Source organism: Gobius niger (assembly GCF_951799975.1).
Source record: "Gobius niger genome assembly, chromosome: 11".
In the NCBI taxonomy this organism is placed as follows: domain Eukaryota; kingdom Metazoa; phylum Chordata; class Actinopteri; order Gobiiformes; family Gobiidae; genus Gobius; species Gobius niger.
This window is the reverse complement of record NC_136862.1, coordinates 5,641,339-5,667,424: the sequence shown is the minus strand read 5'-3', so window position 1 is coordinate 5,667,424 and position 26,086 is coordinate 5,641,339. Positions and strand designations below refer to the sequence as shown.

Genomic DNA, 26,086 nt, shown 5'->3' with positions numbered 1-26,086 from the left:
ATAAAACAAATCGTCGCACCTAAACGTCGCTTTGATTAAACGCGCCGCAGCCGTTCTCCCACTTATCACTTCATCCTCAGCCGGAGCAGAGGCGAGCGGGAGAATCAAAGGCAGGACGCTGAGCAGACACGGGGAGGAAGCATCAGAGCAGGAAGAAGAAGGAGAAACACAAAACGCAGAAGGGAAAAAAAAGAAGAGCGTAAACAACAGCGGACCTCACTCTCACCCTGGACATCCCTGTGGAACGCCCCGCTGTGTAAAATGTAAAGTGGGAAGTTTGCAGGTTCAAAGGCCTCCAGTGATATTAAAAAGTATATATTGGATTAAAACTGGCATTACATCTAAAGGTCTTGGGGAATAATGACATTACTCCACTATTTCACAACAAAAATTCATTAAAAATACACAAATTATGGCCCAAAAACTTATTTTGCTGCAGTTTTGGCTGAAAAAGCTGTTCTGTTCGATGGAAAACTGTTATCTTAAGAAATAAAATATGCATTTGTAGTATTGAAACTGTAGAATTCAGACATGAAAAAGCATTAAATTTGATTCCTGTTTAAACACATGTATTGTCCCTGTTATGTTGAAATCTGATACTAGAAAAACTATTTAAATTATTTCTTATTTAGGCTTATTTGGAAGCTGTTTGTTCTGAATCAGGGGCAATGGGCGGATTTTAACACAGACCTAAACTTTTATGAAAGTTCAAAAACTGCACAATAGTGATTGGGAGCCGTGGGATGAGGCTCTGAATAAAAGAAAATTTTAAAAAATGGTGATGTCCATCTTTGGGCTGCTCTGTTCCTTATACTGTATCCTGCAGATATTGTTTTATGTATCAATGTATCCATATGTATCTATCCATGAGACTTATACACAAAGCAGTTTAACCTCTTAACCCTCACCTGAACCAAGCACATTTTCTCCAGTTCGGCTTTACCCAAATCTGAAAGCTTCTTGAAGAAAATAGCGACAAAAATGAGGATGAAAAAAAATAATGCAACACAAAGGACAAATACACAGTAAAAAAGAGGCAAAAATGCAATGACAAAAAAGTCAGTTTACGATCAGTTTTGTAGGTCTTAGCTTTCAAATGAGGCGTTACATTGGCCTATAGGCTGTCAGCTCCAGTTGAGAAGCTTTTAGATTTGGGAAAAGCTGAGCTGGAGGAAAAATGCACTTGGTTAAGGCGGGGTTAAGAACTAGGAAGTGTTGGTGCACATACAGGTGCTCGTCATATCATTTGAATATCATGAAAAAATTCATTTATTCATTTAACTAATATATGATATAGACTTATTACATGGAAAGTGAGATATGTCAGGCCTTTATTTGGCTTACAGTCCAATTTCAATGTATTTTATTTTTTTAAATTTGGGGTTTTTACAAGCTGAGCAATAAAAATCTAAATATTAACAAATAAAGGCATACATATATCTCACTTTGCATGTAATGAGTCTGTCATATATTAGAGTCACAGTTTAAGTTGAATAACAGAAGTGAATGCACTTTTTCATGATGACCTGTATAATTAAATTAAAAAAAACAAAAAACAAATGTAAAGCACTATTAATTATTACAAAAAAAAAAAATGTAAAAGCAAAAAAGTGCTAAAAATACTATCCATCCATTGACCAATCTATATTATAAAATTGAGTTTATTTTGATGATTAAAAAAGGGGAATGAGGGAGGCCTGGATTTGGCCGGGCCCCTTTACTTGAGGAATGAGAGAGTATTTGTGAAAGTATTTCTATAAATCAGTGAATTAATGAGCTATTGAAATGTTACAAATGATGTTTCTGTAAGCCCCGCCTCTCTCCTCGGCCCTCGTGCCACCCCTGGGCCACCCCCCAAAAAAAAAATCTAGAACCGCCACTGCTTCAAAGAGGAACTTGAAAATATTTAATACTAAAACAATCAGAATACAAAATAAATCTAAAGAATGAAAATCCTAGACGACTGAAAATACCGTAAACAAGTATTTTCTTCCCCTACATTTCCAGATAAAGACCTAAAGATGCCAGATCTGTTGCTACAGTCGGACAGACGCTCAGTCCGAGGAGCTTAAGCCGTCTCCTCATTCACGACCGCGCTGGGACTCACTGAAGGCGAGAGAAATGAAATGATTACGACGGGGAAGAGCGCGAGGTTTTTAAGCCGGCATCTCCGGAGACGCCTAAATGTAGATAAGGAAGGAGAAGCGCTCCCGAAAACGGGCCCGGCAGTGCTATTATACCGAGCTGAGATTATACACGGCTGATAAACACATGATGGAGGGGCGCAGGGGTTCGCAAACAGGGGCGTGCGGGGCCCCCCCCTCTGCCGGTGCGGGCCGGGCCGTAGGCTTCCAGGGATGTTCAGTCCAGGGTTCGACCTGCAATATGTTTTCACACACGAAATGATGCAAAACGTTACCATAATGCTGAAATGTACGTGTTAAGCTCTCACTTCATGTGTAGCTAAAAGTCTTAAAAAAAAAAAAAAAAAAAAAAAAAAAAAAAAAAAAAAAAAAAAAAAATCTTAAAAACTGGCTGGTGCCACCCCAGAATAACCAATATCGATACCTGAACGATACCTATACTAAATTAGTGGTATAGAATCATAAAACAGATTAATAATGTTAATTTATTCCTTTTCCTTCCATTCAATTTCTTTTGCATTGGCATAATTTATTTATCATTTATTTAAGAACTAAGAACTACAAAAGGGCAGAAAAAAAGAACACTTTACAATTGTTTTCTTATCCCCCCACATTTTTCTTTTTCAGTTTTCTACGTTTCTTCTCAAAAATGTTCCACTTTTACAGGTTTTTTTTTCAACTTGTCCTAATGTCTTAAATTTTGATGACCAACAGCACCAAAACTTTATAATTATATAATATATATATATATATATATATATCATATAATCATAATTAATATATTATATAAAGATTTCCTATTTTTTTAATTTATTTTTACTTTTTTTTTTCAACACCACACTGGTACTTTTTAACGGCACCAGCCCTAACCAAGAGCCACCCCTAGGCCACCCCAAAGACCTGAACCGCCCCTGTGTGGTTTAAGTCTATACTTCAAGTCTAGTTATTTCATTTAGAGTCATTGCGACTCATGTTTTAGTCCTCGTTTATACTTGCTTTTTATCAGAGGTGGCTCATAATCAGTTATTTCAGGGTTGTGCCAAAATCAAGGCCTTAAATGTCATTAAAAAAACATATGATTGGATTCAAACTGGCATTGCGCAACAATTTTTACTCTTTAAATTCATCTAGAATATAAAAGACCCTATACTGGATTTTTGGATTGCAAACAATTAACGGGGGAAGTAACTTTCCTAATATATTTGTAGATTCCAAATTCTTCACAAGGACAAGGTTACAGACAGACTTTTCAGAGTCACTTTTCAGGGTCACTTTCACAGGAATGCAAGAAAAATGGCCTAAATGTTCAGAAAATGGATGCAAATGGTTTATAATTAGATGCACACCGTTTTCCCTACAAACATGTGAGTTTCCAACATGCTCAGCTGCCGTTTGCCTGGAATTTATCACATTTTTTGGCTCAAAGTTTCCCGTTTTGTCCAATTCTCTGATGACGTGTTTGCAGATCTTAAGAGATGAAATGCGCGTCATCTTTTTTCTTCAATATTTGGCATTAAATTATAGTATCTGACTTGTATTTGCCTGTATAAACCCTGTATTCACTCAAGTATAAATATTTGCAGAAATTGTACTTGTTTAGTTTAAGGTGTACTGAATGAATGAATGAATATTTTTTATTAAAGTGTCAAGCACATGGGCTTATAAGACACTATAAACATTTAGAAGATGACCGTCTTATGTGTGTCTAATATGATGTTTTGCATGAGACCCATGTATGTTCATCAACATGCACTGTCCCGACCAAATAAACCAACCAACAAACAAACAATAATATACATTTCACTATAAAATCAGGAGTTTGGATACAAAGCTTCAGTCTCATTGTCCGTGCTTTCTCCACATATCTCGCCAATTTCTAAATAACCAACTCAACATATCACCTTCTGCCACCAACTTAAATAAATCAGGATTATTACATTCAACTTTTTCAACTTATTATACAATGGGCAATAGAACATAAAGTGGAATTCATCCTCCACCATAAACATTACAGAGTCTGTTCTCTTCAGAAACCCCTCTGCAACTGTACTTTATTGTCCCTGTAGGGTAACTGGTCCCGAGCTGTAAGGAGCCAGGCTGAATCTCCTGGCTGCGGGATTTAATATTGTGCATGTTTTTTGGTTGATCGAAACCCGAGCACCTGGAGAAAAAACCAGACATGCATGACAGATGATTTGGAGGAACTCAATTACACAAATCAAATGCCTGTTAAAGTACTCTAGAAATGTGAAAAATACTTTCAATTCCTTTAAAATGTCTCAGCAGAACACGGATTTAGGCCATATGTGATGTAGAGCACTGTACACTGTAGCCAACAATAGGAGGGTCCGGTCCTTTGGTCCTCCAGTCTTTTATCAATGAAGAAAATCAGCAAACTTGCCCCTGATTTACAGTTTCGATGCTCTCAGAGAAGACAACAGAGAGGGAGTCGCTTCACTGGGTCAGAGACGGGACAAGTATGAGCAGACAGGTGCTCTTAACAGGACGATCAACATGAAATATAAAATATGCAATGATGAAAAATGATCAGGCAAAGTAGTTCGAGGCACACTGACTGAATAGAAGTCCTTTATTCTACACGGGACGCCAAATACGTCGATTCTCTCAATTCAGAAATCATTTATTTGCTCTTTCCGCCATGACTTAATCTGTTTCAAACATTTGAGAAGCTGACTTTATACTTTGTGCCTTCTCCCAATCATTCATTTGAATATATGTATCTATTTTCTGTTCAAATCGATCCCCAGTTTAGTTTGAGCCCCGGCCTGATCCTGCTGTGTGTGTTTTTTTTTTTAAGCCCCTGCAGTTTGGCGTCTTGGCCAGCAGGGGGAACTGTGCCGTCTGCAGACTCCCAGGGCCGGAGGAGCAGGAGGAGAGAGGGAGAAGTCCTCGCATGACCTCGCAGGCTGGAGGAGGAAAAAAAAGAAAAAGAAAAGAAAAAAAAGCTCCTCGTATGAAGCTGCATGAAGGGAAATGTCTGCTGTGAACGGTAATGAATTAGTCCAGACGAGTCGGGAGTTCGAACTCAGAGGTAAGAAAGAAAAAAAAAAAAAGGAAAGGTAGAATGTTCAGGCGTGAAAGAATTTGCGGTGACAATATGCAAATGTAAAAAAAAGATTCAAAGTAATGCAGCGCTATAAAAAAAAAAGGGGGAAAACATGGCTAAGAATAGTAATCTTGGATTTTATTATGACTATGCTAAATGACGATACATTTCCTTACATACAGAATCCAGTTTGAGGGTTTATTTGCCTCTGGGGTAAGTTTTGCAGATGTGACCGAGTATAAAACTGTAAACCAGCTGTTTCATGTTCCAACAAAAATGATGACGTGGTTACACTTTTATTACATTCCTCAAGTCGCCATCCAAAGACAAGACAGGATTTCAAAATAAGACGGTTTCGTGGAGTAAAAACGATGGATAAAATCAGACAAACTGGATCTTTACAACTCAAAGGTTTCTTTTCTTTTTCTTTCATCGACTTGTGACACAAAGTGAATAACCTGTCTGACTTTGAGAATTAAAAAAAAGCTCTTTCAATATATTCCCTTCATTATGTTGATGAGATATAAGAACTTAAAGAATATTTGATCTAAATGTGGTTCATTTGGACTTGCCTGGACAAAAAAGAAAGAAAAATAATCTGGTTTTGAGCCAGTTTGGTCTCCTGACGTAAAATTTAAAGTCACTATACCTGATATTTTTTTTTCTAATAATGGAACAACAGGTGCTTTGTCCTTCTTTAATATGTTGTAAACTCAGATATTTATGGGAATAACCTGTATTAAGCATGTTTCTTTTTCTTTTGGTTTATTCTATAAACAAGTGTAACAAATGCACCGAGCTGCTGTGTTATGCTCTCCAAGTCTAAAACTGATGATTATAACGTAAATAAAGTTGTATAAATCTACAAAAATTCAAGAATATAGAAGCTTAGGATGAATAAAGAAAGAAAAGAAAGTGAAAAGACTTAAATAGATAAGAATTTAAATGATGACATGAGTCATGAGTAAATTAACATAAAACAAAATGCATATACATATATATTGGAATATTAAAATCGATGTTATTAACTCTAGATACATGATTATTTATCTTCTGTTTTGACACTTGATATTGTTTATTATAAATGTTAAGTCTATAATCTGGGTGAGGCTTAATAAGTTTTCACTTCAGCCTAAACCCTTTCAGTCGTGTTGAACACGAATAATTGGAAATGTTTGTTTAATTTATAGAGGAATGAAGTGACCGAATAAACTACTACTAAAAAAAATAATCTGTATCTGTTCAGCTCAGGAAGGACCCGTTTGAATCGAAAGTCTAATGTAATCTAGACCTTATAATTCATTAAGTAAATGTAAATTTAATTGAATATGGGACACGCACTTAAACAGGAGCTCGTCATGTAGAATATCATGAAAAAAGTGCATTTACTTCTGTTATTCAACTCAAACTGTGAAACTAATATATGATATAGACTCATTACATGCACAGTGAGATATGTGCAGTCTTTATTTGTCATCATTTTGATTATTATGGCTCAGCAGACATAATCATTAAAATTATTACAAATAAAGACTTGACTTATGTCACTTTGCATGTAATGAGTCTATATCATTTATTAGTTTCACATTCTAACTTGAATCACAGAAATAAATGAACTATTTCAGGAAATCCTAGTTATATGACGAGCACCTGTAATTTTGAGCATCCCCAGCTGTATGAATTTTAAAAGACATGTATGTATGTATGTATGTATGTATGTATGTATGTATGTATGTATGTATGTATGTATGTATGTATGTATGTATGCATGTATGTATGTATGTAGTGTAAAATTGCTCAAACTAAACTAAACTAAACGTGCCTGTGAAGAATTGAGATGTTGCAAATATATGTTACAACTTGCTTTGTAATCTTGTTTTCTCCACTTTGATTGATATTTATATAAAACAAAATCAGGTATAGGGCCTTTAATAAAAACAAAAACAATCTTCTCAATACTATGTTTAATTCTTACACCTTCTCAAAATGCATTTTTCTCTCCACATAGCTCATTTAGACTTTACATTTTCCAGTCTTGGACTTAATATTTATAAGATTTATTTTCAGATGGATTTTTAAAATATGTAATCGATAAATTGAGCTATGAATTAAAAAAATTTTTTTTTACAGATTTTTTTTTACATTAAAACATTTGAAAACTACACAGGACATTTAAAATCCGGAAAAGTCTTTGTAACTAATATTTCAACAAAATATTGAAACGTGGCTCGACCCATTACTCATGCGTTTGTAAATAACTGTAAATAAAAGCAATTTAATACATTTTTTGGCCTTATTTTTTGTATAAAAACACTAAAGGAGAGAAAACGTATAATACATTGTTTCTTCATATGTATGTCAGTAATCTACAGCAAAAGTTTCACATTGATGTCTCTACGTTTAAAAAGTTTCCCTATTCACCTGCAGAGTCTTGCCTTATTAAATGCTTTGATTGTAACTGGCAAACTGTGAAAAGTGAAGGCCAAATATAGTTATTTCAAGAAAACTGTTCTCATTTCTAGACTTTTTTTTTCAGTGTGATTATGTTTCCAATACTTGATGCATTTGACTAAAATCTCCTCGTCATATTTCCTTCATTGTTGGCGTTTTAATGAGCATAAACATATCTCTTGTTAAAAATCAAAGTCTCTCCCCCCCCTCTCTCCGGTGTGTCCTGTTTGGGATTCCTGGCCTTTCCCCCCTGACCCCCGGCCCGAGCGGGAGGAGGGGGTTCGCGTAAAGTAATCCTGGTCCTATGACACAAAGACCCGGCCCCTGGGAGCCCCGGGGGATCGCACAGCAGCGGCGGCGGTGAAGGGGTGGGGACCAAATAGTAAGCAGATTATACAGAGCGTTTACTCCAAAAGTGGCAGAGACGCGGCTTTGGAGACATTCTTTTAAGACACAGAACGCGAGAAATCTGTTCATATCTCAACTATTAACGTTTGCAAACATTCCTTCAGACGGAGGAATGAGGAGAAACATCACTATTCAAAAGACATTTCCATACAATGGGCGAAAAGCTATTTATCATTTCAGCCACAACTGAACTTGTGTAGTAAAAATAGTCGAGCGTTGTCATTATGTTGCAAGAAATCTACAGGTAGTTTGGATCCCCTGTAGCAACATCTGTAAATCAATGCTTTTTAATAACGTTTATGGCTTTCATTTTGGTGTATCATTTAAGGTGAGGTGCTGCAGGTGAATGGGGGAAAAATAATGATGATATCAATCTGAAACTTCTGCTGTAGGTTACTGATATAAGTATAAGAAAAAAACGTATTGCAAGTTTTCTGTCATTTTGTGTTTTCATACAAAGTAAGGCATTTTGTGCATTAGAATAGCCAAAATTGCAGATATTTTCACAATCTGAATAATGGATAGAGCCAGGTTTAAATGTATGGTTGTGTTTTGTTTATGTATGAGCTACAAAGATTTTTTTTTCAGAGGATCTGGATTTTGGATCTAGTTTTTGAATAGGCTTTAAAGCAGTACTACGCAACTTGTTTACCTTAATAAATCCTTTCCGTCGTCCCTCTGGGGGTAATACAAGCGTTAATGGGATGATTGGGGGGTCTTTCATCTCCCCCTGGTGTCTCTGGCCAGAAAACCACAATTGCAACTTGACTGCCACCGGACCGGAGTCACCAATACACACTAATGGAATCAAGAAGAAGAAGCTAACAGGCTAACGGGCAAAGCTAACTGCGGGCTAGCGCCACTTAAACAGTATTCACAGCCAAGTTTGAGTGAAAAAAAAAACAACCTTTGTGTAATTGGATGTAAAATATCCTTCTGTTCCTTTGTCTTTTCCATCAGCATAGTATTTACTCTCACGGACAATTGATAAGTTAAATCACAACATGCTACGACACCTGCAGTTGCGCTGATGGCCTCTAGGGGCAAGATTTACTTAGTACTGCTTTAAAAAATCTGTAAAAAGTCAAATTTATCCTTGTTTTTGTGGTTCAAAGCTCAATAAATCAGGCTGGGACTTAGATATAGAAAAATCCTTCTGAAAACAAAATATTGTGAAGTCCAAGAGTGGAAAGTTTGAAGTCTGTAGGAGGTACGAGAGCGGTGAGGTCGTTGCATGAGTGGAACAAAAACCTAATTTGAGAAAACCGGCCCTAAAGTTTTGTAACATGACACAGTTGGCTCATCGTTTCAAAGGATTATATTGTCATCTTTAGCACCTTCTGGCGTACGCGTGGATCAAATATGTCAATATTTGTGAATGGAGACGCGTGGGAACCCGGCTTTTGCCTGGATATCTCCACAGACAAACAGTCATGGTCTTGATAACAATCATGTCAAAGGAGAAAACTAGCAAAACAACTCACATTGACCAATATATTTTCACTCGCCTTAATTTGATGAATCATTTATAAACAATTAAGTATGTTTTTAATAAGGAAACCAAATCATATCACTGTCAAAAGCACCTAAAAGTAAATAGCGAAACATCTTTTAACGTTTTTTCAGTGTGACCACGTTTCCAGCAGCAGAAGTGCGCATAACCTGAAGTCAAGACGGGCCCATAAATGTCTCCAAAACAATTCCAACGGCTCCCCTTTGACAGTCGCTCGTCAGTCTCCTAACAAGAGTAACGGCGCTCCGGACGGACATGGCGAGCCATTCGGCGGCTGATATGTGGCCGTTAGTGTACCGCTAATTGCCAGCCTGAGTAATCCATTAAGGACTGTGTCTACAGCAGCTTGCACGCTCCATTATCATTAGTTTTATTCAGCGCCTTAACAAACCTCTCCGTGCCGTTCGTCGCCGCGTGTCCCTGAACGGTTTGCAACAAGAGCTAAAGAATTTACTACCTTTTCCCTTCAAAAGAGGTCTCATCACGGCGCCAAACTGAGATCCTGTTTGGTTTTTCACCCGTTTGTGTCGAGGTTTTAGGTTCGTGAAAAGCTCATCCTCATCCTTAAATGTCTTACAACTAGTGGATATTTTATAAGCCTATTTTAAATGGTTTCTCTCAAGTACATACGTTTTGAATGGATACTTCAGCTTGCATTTACACATTTCAACATGCCTATTAATAGATGTCGTGTTCTTTTATAATTAGTTTAATGGGATAAAGCCTGTGGTACGTTTTTTTTTCAATGCCAGTACTTCAAAGATACCGGTACCTGGTATGCTTTTTCCAACACCTATACTACAATATTTGTAGAACCATAAAACAGACTAATAATGTTGATTTATTCCTTCTCCTTCCATTGAATTTCTTTTACATTTGTATCAAGAAACTTTCCCCATTTTTAACCAATATTTCCCAAATTCCCCGCCCATTTTAACAATATTTTTCCACTTTATTCCCAATTTTCCTCTCATTGTTTCCTCCACACTCGATGGCAGTAAGTTACTATTGTAGCCACAGCCGCCCTGGAGCAGACTGACCATTTACCACATGGTTATAATATGCTGTTTATATCCTGACCTCTTATTACGTCGGTGCCCGTCTTTTTCTGGTTTAGACATGGTTCACACTCAGTTTAAGCATAAGCTAGCTACATTTTTGACTTGTTTTTTTTTTTTTTTTGGGGGTGGGGGGGGGGGTCAAAAGTTACCTATTGTGTTTTGAACGACCAAACATCCACTATTCCAATACAACCAAGTGAACAGCCGCAGAAACTGTCTTTTTGCACAATGTCTTCTTTCAAACTTTAGAAGAGGCAGGAGGCTTTGAAAAGACACCTCTCCGCTTTCCCAGGGTGGGGACGGCGGGGTGGGGGGGCCTTGCTGTGGCGGGCGGGGGGGATGGGTGACACTGTACCAAAGGAAGCGGCTTTGGCAGAGGGCTGACCGCTGACCTCTAAAGCTGCAGCGTATGGAGCTCATGCCTGACCTCCCCCCCCCCCCCCCCCTTCCCGCTGACCCTTCTGAACCCCCCCCCACCCCCCTCCTCCTCGGACAGTGGAAGTGGACACTAACGCCGCTGACCTCCTGACACGCCCCGCGCATTCCTCAGGGAGTCACGTCCCAAAGTCCGAGGGGGTTGGGGGGGAAGCGGTTTTTCTCAACTTCTGTCATTTTTATTGTAGGTGAAGGTCCTTTTATCTCGCGTTTTTTTTTTTTTAAGTACTTTTACACATCGGAATCTGTATTTCATGTTTTATCGGGTAAAAGGATGAATGAAAACTCAGGTCTGTTTTCCAAAGTGAATAGTAAGTGCTGAAATATGAAATCCTCTTGAGTCAGTTACACAATGAAAGCCACGCAATGTGACATTTCACCCGATAAAATAATAATATAAGAAGTGGAGAAAGAAGAAGTAGAAGAGGAAGAATAAGAAGTGAAAGAAGGGGAACGAGAAGAGGATAAAGAGGAAGAAGAAAAGTAATGAGAAGTGGAAGAAGAGGAGGAGGAAGAAGGAGAGGAAAACGAAGAAGAGGGAGAAGAAGAAGGGGAAAGAAGAGGAAGGAGGAGTGGAAGAAGAGGAAGGAGGAGTGGAAAGAAGAAGAAGAAGTGTGAGAAGAAGGAGAGAAAGAAGACGGAGAAGAAGAAGAGTGAGGAGGAGGAGAGGAAGGGGGAAAGATAAGGAAGGAGGAGTGGAAGAAGAAGCAGAGTGAGAAGAAGAAGAGGGAAAGAAGAGGAAGGAGGAGTGAGAGAAGAAGGAGAGGAAGGGGAAAGAAGAGGAAGGAGGAGTGGAAGAAGATAGAGAAGAAGAGTGAGAAGAAGAAGAGGAAGGAGGAATGGGAGAGAAGGAAGGAGAGGAAGAGAGAAGAAGGAGAGGTGGGAGAAGAGAAAGAAGAAGGAGAGGAAGAGAGAAGGAGAGGTGGGAGAAGAGGGAGAAGAAGGAGAGGAAGGGGGAAAGAAGAGGAAGGAGAAGTGGAAGAAGAAGAGGGAGAAGAAGAAGAGGGAGAAGAAGGAGAGGAAGGGGAAAGAAGAAGAGGAAGAAAAGGAAAGAACAAGGAAGAAGCAGAGGAAGCAGTGAGGAAGGGGAAGAGGATGAAGTGGAAGAGGTAGAAGAGGAAGAAGAAACAGGCAAAGTGGACCCGATTATTCAAAATGGCGGATGTTTTTGTTGAGAGAGCACTTATAGTCACTAACATAGACCTACATTAATGACAGTTATAGTAAAGTTGGCCTTGATAAAAAACAACCATAACACTGGACCAGTAGAGTTTGCTGCTGCCACTCTTACTAACAATACACGGCCACTCCAACCACTACTACTATACTAATACTTCTACTACTACTACAATAGAGGTCATGGGAAAGCTTCGTCTCCATTATGAGAAGTTTGTGCAATAGTTGCCATACCACCACGCAAACTTATTATCTCCACATTCCTCCACTGAACTCGCTCACTTTTCGCATTCTTCAAGGCTCTTATGAACATTTAGCTAAAGTGGCGCCGCCGACTCCACTTCACGTTTTTGCATATTTGCTTGTGAATAAATACATATCTCAAATAACTACATTTAATAATCTCCGCGTTTTCGAGAGCCCGACAGGTGATGGAACGTTTCTTTTTTTTCTCGCGGGCGTCTTCGTTCGGAGAAAAAAAAAAAAAGCCGTGGAGTGTTTGCATTGGATTCGAGTGCGGCCCGTGTTCAATGCCACCGCTTCAACGTGCCATTGTTTTAGTCCATAACGGCGACACTTAAGCGGGGGAATGTTGAGATATCTCCTCCGCGCGCGCGAGAGAGAAATGAATGCAAAACACTCCACGGAGAGTTCAGCAGCTTGTTAACATCATTAGCTTTGAATAGAGAAGTACTTTGCCGGATCTGCAGACGCACTTTACAGATATGTTGGCTGATAACAGAAAAAAGAAGCCGTACACGCTGGAAACTTGTTCACCCCTCTTCACGGAGGGGATGGTGGCGCTACATGATAAGGACCGATGTTTATGGTACATTAAAGTATGTCCTATAATAGCTGTTGCTTTCAAGGCGAGGCACTGGAGCTGAGAAGGAAATAAATACGTATAGAAACGTTGCCATTATCATTTATATACTATATGAGGTGGCAGTGAGTCATCTCACAGTGTACAGTAGCTATAAGTTTCCATGGCATTGCTGTTTATTAAAGGGGCTAGATGCAAATTTGTCATTTTATACTCACTACTGCCACCTCAGCTCCTACGTGTAACTGCACCTTCTATATTAAGCTCACACATGATGGCACTTCGGACCCGAATTAACACCTTTTTAAGTGACAGTGCAGGATTTTAGATGCAGTTGTGGTGAACAGGTCTGAGCTCATTCTACACATTAGGACACTGTTGGAACATGTGGGGGGAGGAAAATACATTATTTTAACATTTTTAAACTCTGTATAGTCCCTTTAAGGGGTGCTCATTAAGTGTTAATAAGGTATTAATAAGCATTAGTAATCTGATTAGGTTTATGGGTTAGGATCAGGGTTAGGGTGCATGAATAAGCATAGGCCGATTGTTCAAGGCCTATTAGCGTGGGAGTTCATAATAGTTTAATGGACATCTTTACGAGCATATTATTAATGGCCTATTAGTTTCAGTTCAGTTTATTATTACGAATAGTAAAAACATTTACACACTCATTCGACGATAATGCATTTTCATAAATGAGACACCCTTGAAGCAACATTTAGCTGATATATGGGGCCCAATATTAAAAACACAAATATACATTAATAACCTGAGACACATATTACCTAAAATACCTTTTACCTACCAACTAACCTTACCTACTCTAATTTAAAACTACCTTACTTTTACACGCTTAAATGCATCAACACTACATCATACTTTATACATGCATTTTGAAAGAAGTTGCACTCAGTGAATTTGAGAAGCTTACATTTATAGAATTAATTACTATTAATTACTAATCTTCTCTGTTGTTTGGACCCTTGAGAGTCTGAAACAAAGATTGATTGAATGAATAGCAGAATTGTATTTATTGCCATTGTTTGAGATCAGTGCCATGATTTGGGCTGGGTCTTTCGACAGGAAGTAGTCGTTAACCTACAATGGCCAACAGGAAGTAACAGATTTTGAATTCTGAGTGGGATATTCGGGTTATAAGAGAAATGCAACTATGTCTACGGAAATACAGGCTTATTATATATATATATATAACACCCCTAGAATTTCAAGAAATTAATAAATGAGGCCAAGAATTCAAGTACAATAGAAAAGTGAACAGCCACATAAGGCACAGAAGCGAGCGCAAACACTGGCTCTGTGCTCGCTGTCCAGTCGGGCCATCTTCTAATTCACTGTTAACTTCACACTTGACCAAGCATGAGCCGATGAGTCAGCCTTCCCCAGCCAATAACCCCGCGAAATCCTTCTGGACCGACACAGCAGCTGTAAATAACCACACAGCAGGGCCGTCCCCGGGGAAAAGTGAACTGGGTGACTGCACAGGGGCCCACGAGCCACAAGGGGGCCCCCCAAAAAAAGAAAGGTCGCTAAACATGATATTAAAATGGAGGTGCTAATGTTTATGTTTTTTTTTTCAGGTTGTAATCCCAACAGCAGTGACGCAAACAACTGTGGAACAGCACCGGCCTCCATTGTGGCTTGGGTGACCAGATGTCACAGTACTCGGGACAGTCCCAGTTTTGAGCCCACTGTCCCATGTCCCAGAAGATTTATTTAAAACCACTGAGTTGTCACCTGTTTTGTTGTGGTTTTGTTGAGTTTTTCTTGCTTTTTCATCACTTTTTGGTCACCTGTTTTGCTGCGTTTTTGTTGCCTTTTGTTGCTTTTTTTGTTGCTTTTGTATAACTTTTTGGTCACCTGTTTTGCTGCGTTTTTGTTTCGTTCTCTTGCTTTTTCATCACTTTTTGGTCACCTGTTTTGCTGCGTTTTTGTTGCCTTTTCTTGCTTTTTTCTTGCTTTTGTATAACTTTTTGGTCACCGGTTTTGCTGCGTTTTCTTGCTTTTTTGTCTTGCTTTTTCACCACTTTTTGGTCACCTGTTTTGCTGCGTTTTGTCGCTATTTTCATGCTTTTTTCCAGAAGCTTTTCGATTTGGGAGTTCCGGTGGGAGTTAAGAGATTCATTGACATTAGACTTGAATAAACATGAAGTTTGACCATTCAACGTGGGTGAAAAAAGTCAAAATTTGGCTCTAACCACAAACTCCCACTGTGTCCCAGTTTTTTTTTTTTTTCCTTTTTTTAATCTGGTCACCCTAATTTTGGCACAATTATCTGAATGACACAGAATGCTTTGTAATGCCTCGCGTCTCAACAATATAGCTTTGTTTGTTTGTTGCTACAATTTTGCAACAGTTAAGCTGCATTTGTGACATAGCAACATGTTTATCTCTCTCCCGTTTGATAAGGTTAAAAGATAAGTGTCTGTACGTAAATACACAGAGCATCTTAGGCCTCCCTTTAAGACTGAAACAACCCAACAGGATGTCCATTTCTTTTATTCCTTCCTGTCCTCTTATCAGGCGTGCGCTCACTCTTTACACTTTCCTTGGTTGCAAGAAAGAGAGGAGGAAAAAAAAAAAAAGCTTTAACCAGGTGCCGTGTATCAAAACAATCTGCTCTGGGAGGGAAGCTGCTATTAACTGATAAGAGCGGGGGCCTTGGTGGGGTGTGATAGGTCCCACTTGAGTTCCCCCTTTTGGAGCATTGTCCCGGGGCCGGCCACCCCCCCAGACCCCCAGACGGGCAGCCCCATGCCTTTGGTGCCACGGAGCAAAGTGGGGCTGTTAAGAAGTGTTTTGTAATGGATCGTAAGAGCGCCGAGCTGGAAGGATTTGAAAACAGTTACGGGTCAAGCATTTTAAAATGGCTTGGCACGAAAGGCGGCCTCGGAAATTCAAGATACTCTGAGACTTAAAGGCCCTAAAACAGACCTTTTTTTTTTGTCGGAAACATTCTTTTTGCCCCATAAAGTATGATATAGGAAAGAAGCCTGATGCGTATTATATTATGATTTGTTGATGTGTCAATATGTGATGAAAAGGAGTTTTTTTTGTGTCACATTTTTTTGACTAGGTATTGTTCCTTCTTAACCTCAGCCTTAACTGAGTTTCTACAGTTCAGCTTGATCCAAATCCATAAGGTTACAGACTATAGGCCAGTGTAATGACTCATTTGAAAGCTAAGACCAACAAAACTCATCTCGTTGTCGTTTTTGTGGCTTTTCTGTAGTGTTTCTGGTCACCCTTGTGTTGCATTTTCATCCTTGTTTTTGTCTCAGTTGCTATTTTGACACTTCTTTCAAACAGCGTTTACATTTGGGTAAAGCCAAACTGTGGAGAAAAAAAGTGCTTGGTTCAGGCGAGGATTAAGAGGTTAGTATTTGTCCATTTTTAAAATTTACGTCAAGGTTAAAGGGATATTTCAGGATTTTTTTGACATAGGGGCTCATTTCCTATCCTTGATTTCTGAAGATTTTTTCTTTCTTTTTAATTCATGCAGTCCTTATATTTGAAGAGTTTAGTGGTGCTAGGCTAATGCTAGGCTAGTGCATGTCTATGGTAACTAGTAGCCTGCATTAAAAACCTCTTCAAAATCATGGGCTCGTCCTCCAAACGTTGCCATATCTGATTTGTAGAAAGCTCCTTTGTGAATTCCATGTGTAGTAATGCGGCCACAGTTAAACAAACTACTATAGATCCGGTAACTGAGCAGATCACTCCGCCGCTGCGTAGCTACAACCAGGAAGCTGATGCTGCTCAAATATAAGTTCTTTCAAAGGGTTATATTTCAAAAATGATTCAGTCGACACAGACATTTATATGGGTAGTCTGGTGTTATAAGTGATTTGCCTCAGGTGCTCTGTGCTTGGGTCAGACTGTTTTTAGGCTAATAGTTACCATAGACATGCACTAGCCTAGCACTAGCCTAGCACCACTAAACTCTTCAAATATAACGACTGCATGAATAATAAAAAGTTGTACCTATTTGTCAACAAACGCCTGTGAGTCATTGCTTTGTGTCAAAAATCATAGTAATCGCCAAGTCACCGGTTTGCGAGTCACAGTTTTGACATTTCGAGAACGCAAGTCGACCTTTAAATGTGCCATTTCTGAAGAGACCTGACAACAATTTGACTGCATCGAACTGTCTGCAAGATTGCAAAATGAGGAGAGAGAGAGAGCAATTTCAAAAGTGATCAAAGCTGATGTAACTATTTGGTTTGGAAACATAAAGCTCCGAGTCACTAGCGCTTCGAGGAATTTGTTGTTGATGCAGATGTATCTATTTATAATCGTTTTGTCAGAACTTTCAGGCTCTTCTTGCTCCTGTTTGGGGCTTTACATCCAACACTTATGCAATCGTCCATATTGTTTTCATTTATTCATCGCTTCGTTGTTTTTGGTGTTCTTTGATCCGAATCGGTGGCCAGATGATGCAGGGACCCGAGAGGGCGTAATTTATTTAGATTGAAATATGTGTGAATCCGACAAACTGTTCGGTCCCTGCTGGCCCCTCATTATCGATGCGGCACAAAATGCTCCGTGTAACTGACGGCTGGGGAAGGAACGAAACAAACAGGCCCGGGTGCAGCAGTGGCCACGGGAGCGAGACCTGAAGTGAACCTGCTCTGTTTGTGCAATGCGCCCGGCCAAGCGTGCGCGCGATGATGCAACAGCCGACCTGCCATTTTCGGGGAGTTATTTTTGGGTACAGTGGCTGATGGGAAGAGACAGACGGTAAACAGAAATGGGGCAAACTGCGGCCGGGATGAGTGACAGCGTGACTTGTTTTTTTTTGCCGCACTTAAGTCTTGTGTGGAGTTCACGTGGTCCCCCTTGTGTCTGGGTGAGTTTCCCCAGGGTCATTTTTGGTTCCTAACACTTCCTGCAGGCTGAGATGTCGCAATATTTGTGAGTTCACGATCACACAACAATGGCAAGGTGTGGAAAGCTGGTTTTACATTTGCCGACAAGTATTCTGCCACTCACTGGATTTGTCAAACGTGGCTGTGATTGGCTGAAACAAGGCGCTTCATCCAATTAAAAACGAGTCTGTCCAATTCAAGACAGAGCAAAATAGTGCTCAAGACAGAGCAAGTCAAAACAAGACTTAAAAATAGTGCTCAAGACAGAGTGAAATAGTGCTCAAGACAGAACGAGTCAAAACAAGACTTAAAAATAGTGCTCAAGACAGAGTGAAATAGTGCTCAAGACAGAGCGAGTTAAAACAAGACTTAAAAATAGTGCTCAAGACAGAGTGAAATAGTGCTCAAGACAGAGCGAGTCAAAACAAGACTTAAAAACAGTCCTCAAGACAGAGTGAAATAGTGCTCAAGACAGAGAGAGTTAAAACAAGACTTAAAAATAGTGCTCAAGACAGAGCGAAATAGTGCTCAAGACAGAGCGAGTCAAAACAAGACTTAAAACTAGTGCTCAAGACAGAGCGAGTCAAAACAAGACTTAAAACTAGTGCTCAAGACAGAGCGAGTCAAAACAAGACTTAAAAATAGTGCTCAAAATTTTTTTCTACACTCTTGCCTCTTACTGTAATTGATTAATTTTATGTTGATGTTTTTATTGATTGTATTTGTTTTTCTTATATTTTTTGCTGCTTTAACTGTGAAGCACTTTGAATTGCCTTGTGTATGAATTGTGCTCTACAAATAAACTTGCCTTGCCTTGCTTCCCCTTCCGTATAAAACATAGATACAGACGGTATCTTTGTAATACGTTTGTTAAGTGTCACTTCCGCTTCCGGGTACGAGCAGACCGGCTAATATGCGAGAAAAAACACATTAAAAACTCTTTAATACCACAATCAATATTTCTGAAACTCAACAGAGAGTTACTGAACCTACTTATTTCTCAGACTCAACAGCCAAAAATGGCTCACCTACTGCTAAAAAAGTAATATTTACTAAAGTCACTACTTCGATTAGCGTAGCTGCTGCACCGTTAGCATTTATCTCCGCTAACCCGGATGTACCCATTTTGGTAAATATTACTTTAATAGCAGTAGGTTCAGCATTTTTGGCGAATGGGCCTGATAAATAAGTATGTTCAGTAACTCTCCGTTGAGTTTTAGACATATTAATTGTAGTATTTAAGAGTTTTTTGTAGTTTCTCGCACATCTGTGGACCCGGAAGTAGAGCTGTGACGTCACCGCTTAACTGTATTGTCCATATATGGTCCTGTTCGAAGCAGCCAGTGGGAAAACAAAGAAAAGAGGAGAGGGAACTTTCTCCCATTTCACCCTGAATTATGAATCTATGTTTAAACTAAATAAAGACGCAGAGACATGGAGAGAAGCAAAGAGGTTCAACAGCCCATGAATACTTAAAAATCAGACAATGCTAACCAGGAAGTTGCCTTAGCTTCGTGCTATATATGCTAACGTTAGCAGCAAGTGCTGTTTTTTCCTCCTACTGAACGGTGAAAGAACATCCACATGGACCCGATTTTGACTTGACGTTATTTGTGTGTGATAAATGTTTACAGTCTGCCACAAAATAGTTGTGTGCCAAAGGAAATCTACCTGCCTAACCATGCACAATTTGCTACCAGCTACAGACTGAGGACAAATTTCCCCAAGGCACACATAAAGGAATACCATAACTATACATTACATTAAAGCCACATTATAGAATATTAAGTTATATGTTACATTAAAGGAGATGAATAAACATCATTCTAATGCTAAACGAGGCTGCCATTTTTTTGTATCATAGTGTTTAGCGTAACCTATGCACAATATAAAAGTCGATCATGTTGGTCCGAGTTCCCCTATGTTCCTGCCTTTTACCTTTTTTTCTGGTCGGCAACATCTGAGACTGTGGACGAACTACCCAATATTCAAACACAAAACCGCAACCACTAATAGCTTTTAAAAATCCATGCTGGAATCCTCTCGTTAATCTACTCCTGCTTTAAATCCATGTCCGACTCTCTCTCTCCGGACAAGGGAAGCCCTCGTGCCCGTCCGGCTCTGCTCGTCTGCGGGAAGCCTGCCAACATGCCCCACGGTAGACTGACGGGGGTTAAGCTCCCATAATCAATATGACACCGCTAAGTGGCCTTTGATTGAGCTGCGCGCGGCGGAGAGGGACATTTGAGCGAGGCCCGGGCGCTTCCCCCCGCCGACCCGCGCCGCATTCGTCCCGGGCTAAATGTCATTGTCGCGGGTACATTAACTTTTATATGAGTCTGACAGAGGACGAGGGGGAACATTAGCGTGATGGACATTAAGGCCCGGCTCGGATGGAAAGATCGCACAAAAGAAATCACAGCCATATGTCGAATTCAGACGTACTTAAGTCGGCGCTGGTGAAAAATACGCACGGGTGGTTAATAATGTGGACCTCGCAGACAGTGCGGGCCGGGCTGTTCTTTGTGAAGTTTGCGTGTTTGTGTTGATGGAGGAACCGGAAGTGCCGCGAGGAAACCAACAAAGTCCTGAATTATATCTGGAGATGGGTTCTCGGGTGCTACACTGTGTTACCCACTGCTTCTCATGGGTTTAATGCCAGCGGGTCAAAGGCAGAGGACAATTTGTTCTTTATAGGGTTCTTTACTTACCAACAACTCCTCCAAGCAACTCACAGGTCAAGGGTAGATGTACCGCAGAAAGTAGCTAACATTTTGACACTATTGACATATTAGAGCTGTTAATTGGACTGCTTAGAGTTCTGTTTAGACTGAAAGTGATGCATGTAAAGCCATACCACCTTTTGAATGGTCAACCTGGTCAGATCTCAGAAGCTTCGCAGGGTTGGGCCTGAGAAGTCTCAGTATCGGAGACTACGCGTGGCAGTGTGCGAACGAGTGGTCAGAGTTTCAAGTGAAAAACGGTACACAAATATGAATTCCTTCCTCTATGGCAGGGGTAGGCAAGTTCGCGTCATGAGGGTTTCAACATCGCCAAAACACTAACGGCCGAACCTCACCATTGTAGCCTGGGGTAAAGAACCATTTTTCTGTTTTACATTATGACCCTTCCAGGGGCACGAAGCTCCAGGAGGTGTTTGATCTTTTAATAAAAATCATCTTGAGGGCTGGATTTGGTCCCCGGGCTTGACGTTGCCTGTCCTTGCTCAACAATCTAGGCTATTCCCAAGTGTAAAAATCCCATTCAACATATTATGGTTTAAAAGAACAATTATAGCTAATCGGCAATGTGGCAACCCATGGACATAAAACACACAATTTTCAAACTACGATTCATCCAAAACTTTATAAACCGAAACATTACAGAAGCTTTTTTACAAGAGCTGTTTAGCCACCATTGTGCTTTTGAATCTTTATAAAGTCTACCAAGATGAATGGAATAATGGGACTCTTAGATCCGGCCTGAACTGCTCCATTGCAGGGATAGACAAGGTCAGGTCATGCCAAACGTTTTTAAACATATTAAAGCTGAAATAACTTAACCCAAAATCCCCCTGATCATGATGTACAACAGTGGTATGACAGTCCTGTTTTCATTGTGAGTGAGTGATTTGAAAAGGTTGTTGCTGTTCTTTTAACAATATACACCTCTAAGTCTTTATACTAACTCCCTCCCTAAACTCTGAGGATCCGGAGCCGACCCGACATCTCGCCGGTGTGAACGCACGGTGTCACTAGGCAACAGGGTCTGACGCCGCCTTTGTGTGGGGTGAAAGGTTGGAAGCACTCGTACTAATCCCCGCCGATTCACAATTAAGGAACACAGGAGTGCGGCCCGCGCCATCTCCGCGCTCTCAAACAACATCGGCACAAAGACGTTCAAAGAGCCCTCCATTGTCCCGGACCCCTCCGGCCCTCCCCCCACGCCGCCGCCACCTCGCCCCGGTCCACACGCGAATCGAAAGGTATTTGCACTGTAAATTAAAAGGGGCCGGTGCACGTTGCTTAGCCTTAGCGCTAAGATGTCCACAAACAGCGGCGATCTCATTACAGAGGGAGATTTACTTCACATAAAAGGCCGGGACAAAGCCAGAAGAAGCCATCGCGGATCGAGGTTCTCTTTTATATTCAAAGTCTCGGCGCAGAGTCGAGGTTAACATGCGCGGTCTGTAAGAACTTGTCGGATATAGTCTTGCCGTATATAGCTATCAAAGTCGGTTTGTGTATTCAACGCAGGCCTGTGCTTGTCTGTACCAAGGACCCGAAATATAAACACATCCGTGAAGATTCCCAAAGACCTCGAGATGATGGCAACTTTTCAAAAGGAAGAGAAAATAAAAACCTCCGCTGTTTACTTCATCGAGAAACGGAAATGCTGATATGGATCCTTTGAAACACTATGTGACGGAGACAGTAAAACAGAGGTAACACTTTAGAATAACGACACCTTATTTAGCCTTAATAAATGATGAAGACTTAATTAATCGTGAACAGTTCATTAGATAAGTGTGACTAACATTTAATGACTACTTAACTACTACAGTTGATGCCTGATGAATAGTTCTTCACATACTTGACTTATTCATTGTTTAGTTATTAAGTGCTAAGTGCTATATCTGACTAATGAATTGTTCATGATTAAGTGTTGACGCATCATTTATTAAGGCTAAATAAGGTGTAGTTATTATGAAGTGTTTTATCAGTCATTCCTTAAGTCCAGAACATCGTGGCCCTCCTTTTAGATCCAATAGAGTTTGGGAATGTGGCGTCATATCGCATATTTTCTCAACTTTTTATACTGTTTTTAGCCAATGTTAGTCAATGGGAATGTATGCTAACAGCTGCAAAGATGGCGGATCTCCATGGTAACTGTGGAATTTCCCGGACTCTGTCACGTTTTATCACATTTGCTAATTTCAACTTCGAATTACTTCATCACTTTGAGAACTGCGGGTCTATTGTATGAACAGAACCACACAATAACTGACTTTTATAAAGGACCAATTATAAAATGAAGCTGTTGCACAACTTAAATGCAGTTTCCTGATATATATGTCTATATTTCTTTCAGATTTTGTGCTAAATTCCGTCTCTTAACATATAAACTTTCACATGGAAAAAAGAACATAATAACACTAATCTTCATAATAACAACACAATTACTGCATTGATTCAAGGTTTCTCCATAGAGTTATGTGGGAAGTTGCATTTTTCTTGGAGCAACAATATCTCCACGTAACAATGGAGTGGACAATATTTTGAAGGGATTTTTTAACATCTAGTTCCTAGTCTGATTTAATGAGCTTCAAAAAACAAGGCGATATTCGAATTTCAACAGGTTTTTCCACTAATAAACAGCTTATTTAAAAAAGAAAAAAAAAAAATCCCAAATCCTCCTCTGAAAAAGTCTTTGTAACTAATATGTCAACAGAATAAAAACATTATTTAAACCTGGCTCAACCTGGCCATTATTCAGATTTTGTCACAGATAATATGGGAAATTTTGGGGTAATTTTAAGCCTCATTTTTATATGAAAACATAAAATGACAGAAAACATGCAATACATTCTTCTCATATTCATGCCAGTAATCTAAAAGCAAAAGTTTCAAATTGATATCTCTGAATGTAAAAAGTTTCCCTATGCACCTGCAGCGTCTTGCCATTTATTTCTCCATTTTCAAAGGTTTTTGACCAGTCGGCGTTGTTTAAAGCTGTGTGAGGCATTCAGGATGTTCTCCTAAATCAGGTGGCCTTAACCACTACTCCATTAAAGCTGCACAAATCTTCTTTATTTTACTCTATATTATGGTATTTTGCACAGACAGTTTAGGAAATACCCAAACTTTTTCACTCCCATGACACTGTAGTGCAAAACCCATCCAACCCATCCAACTAAACCATTTCACATTTCCTCACCTATGCTCATCTTATCTCCCAAGACCGAGCCGCGACATTCCCTGGGCCCGTCCATTGTGGTGGCAACATTAATTAGCGATGTCCCGGGGAACCGTTTTCTCAGATTAGGCGGCGGCGTGCATTCTTAGCAAGCCGATCAAGGACAAAAACAGCCCGCCGCGAACATGCTAATTCAACAGGAGGAGAGCCGCGGCATCCGGGGGTCCAGGGGTGAGGATTGTCCCGGCTGTGTGATGCGCCCGCTGGGGTGGCATTGTGGCGCGCGGGCCCCGAGACGCATCCGCCGGGCCTTCAGGGCGCTGGGGGGGGCGGGAGACCAAAGGGAAAAGATGGGTATATTGGCCGGACAGATTTGCGGCCGTGTCCCGCTGACTGACGTTTCTTTTTTTTCTTTTTTTTTTTATGGGCCATGAATCGCCGGGCCCCTCTGGGAGTCTATAATCCAGACCGACCGCTGCCCCCTCCTGAGCCCGACCCGCGCACACGCTCACTCTGCCCATGTGATGTCATTCTAAAAGCGGCTATTCATGGGTTTCAGTCACATGACTTTCTCACTTCACTTTAGTCGTCTCCCTTGGGGCTTAGCTGCACCTTAAGAAACACTACAAATATGGAAAACTATAAAAGATACATACACATAGATAGCAGAAACACTTTCGATGACGGTTCTGATGTTCCTTCACATCAAACCCATGGAAACTTTGAAACTGAAGGTGAAACTAAGTGCAAAAAGGTCTGTGATTTTGGACTATTCTAGAGTACAACTTATTTCTTAAACCAGTGGCCATTAGAACAGACTGAAGGTGCATCAGAGTATGAAAGGAGTTTGACAAGAGATGCTCATCATTAAAGACACTTCAGCAACTAAAGCTCAAACATTTTAACTGACTGAATCAATCCTTTCATCTTCCAAAGTGTGTATGTACTGCATGCATTCTGCTTGTATTCTTCTCTGGCGCTGTTTCCGTTGAATGGAATTACAAGGCTGGACAAACAGGTGCAGAGAAATCAGTGAAATGTGATCGTGAATTCATTTAATTCAGTACAACTGGAGAGAGATATAGATAAATGTCTGACTTTGGAAGAAACGATTTGGACAAACCAAAAAGGAATTCAGATGCTGGATTTTCAGTCTCCACAGGAAGGAATCTATCAAATTTCAAATTATACATGACAAAAACATACAAAGTGGTTGCATGAGTTGCCAATGTGTTGAAAGGACTTCCAGTGATTAGTGATGTGACGTTCATGACCGACCTTTGATCGATTGTGTCTTAGATATTGTGTGTTATCTGTTTTATGTATTAAAAAGAGCCAGTCTTTGAAATGACCGGTTCCCAAAGACTTGGCTCCCATTAAAGAGCTGTAAATCCCATCAGGGACAGGTTAGACAGGTTTGTCAACACAACCCCTTAAAAACAACCCTACAAATATGTCCATGGAGAAATTAGACCCCCTCCATCCATCTGCAATGACGACATCATCAATGGTTCACACAATCTTTCCACTGGTTGACTTTGCCCACGTGGAGACTCCTCCAAGTGTCAAACCGTGGACATATAACCCGATTTGCCCGCCCTCTCCTTCCCACCGGAGCAGTCGTGGACCCATCCCACGGCTCGCCTTGAAAGTGCCCTGGTGCGGCGGAGGGCCCCAGCGCAGGATTTCCCAATGGATGAATGAATGAAAGAATTCTGGGTACATTGGAATGCCGCCGTGCCAACCTCTCATTCACGCGTTTTCCATTCAGCGGCCCCACGTCCCAGGCACAGTGTATACATGTAGCGTTTACAGAAGGGGGACGCGGGGCCGGGAATACTAATGTCGCAAAGAGGCCAACGGCTGCCAGTCGACATTCAAGGTTTAACATGAGGTTTACGGTTTGTGTGTCCACGGCTCATAAAGCGAAGGTTTCATTATCGGCCTATTGGGCAATCATGGTCAAAAATGCACGATCTATCGGTCAATAAATACTGAAATACATCTTTGGAGCTTCCCCAGTGGCTCCTCCTCAGGTCCTTGGTGTTCAGGAAATGTTTTTCTCACTTCACAACCTCTTGTTTAAAGGAACAGGCCACCATTTTTCCATACTGAGATATGTTCTTACCTGAGCTTAGACAAGTTGATGCGTCTGGTCTTTGTGCGAACAAAGACCAAAGATGTTGTTAGCACTTAGCCTCTT

The 26,086-nt window shown here is 40.3% G+C and overlaps 1 protein-coding gene across 1 annotated transcript in view; it reads right to left on the bottom strand.

Moving 5' to 3' along the window:
* Nucleotides 1-26,086, bottom strand: part of zbtb16a (zinc finger and BTB domain containing 16a) — a 328,754-nt gene that overhangs the window by 68,904 nt on the left and 233,764 nt on the right. The window lies entirely within an intron of this gene.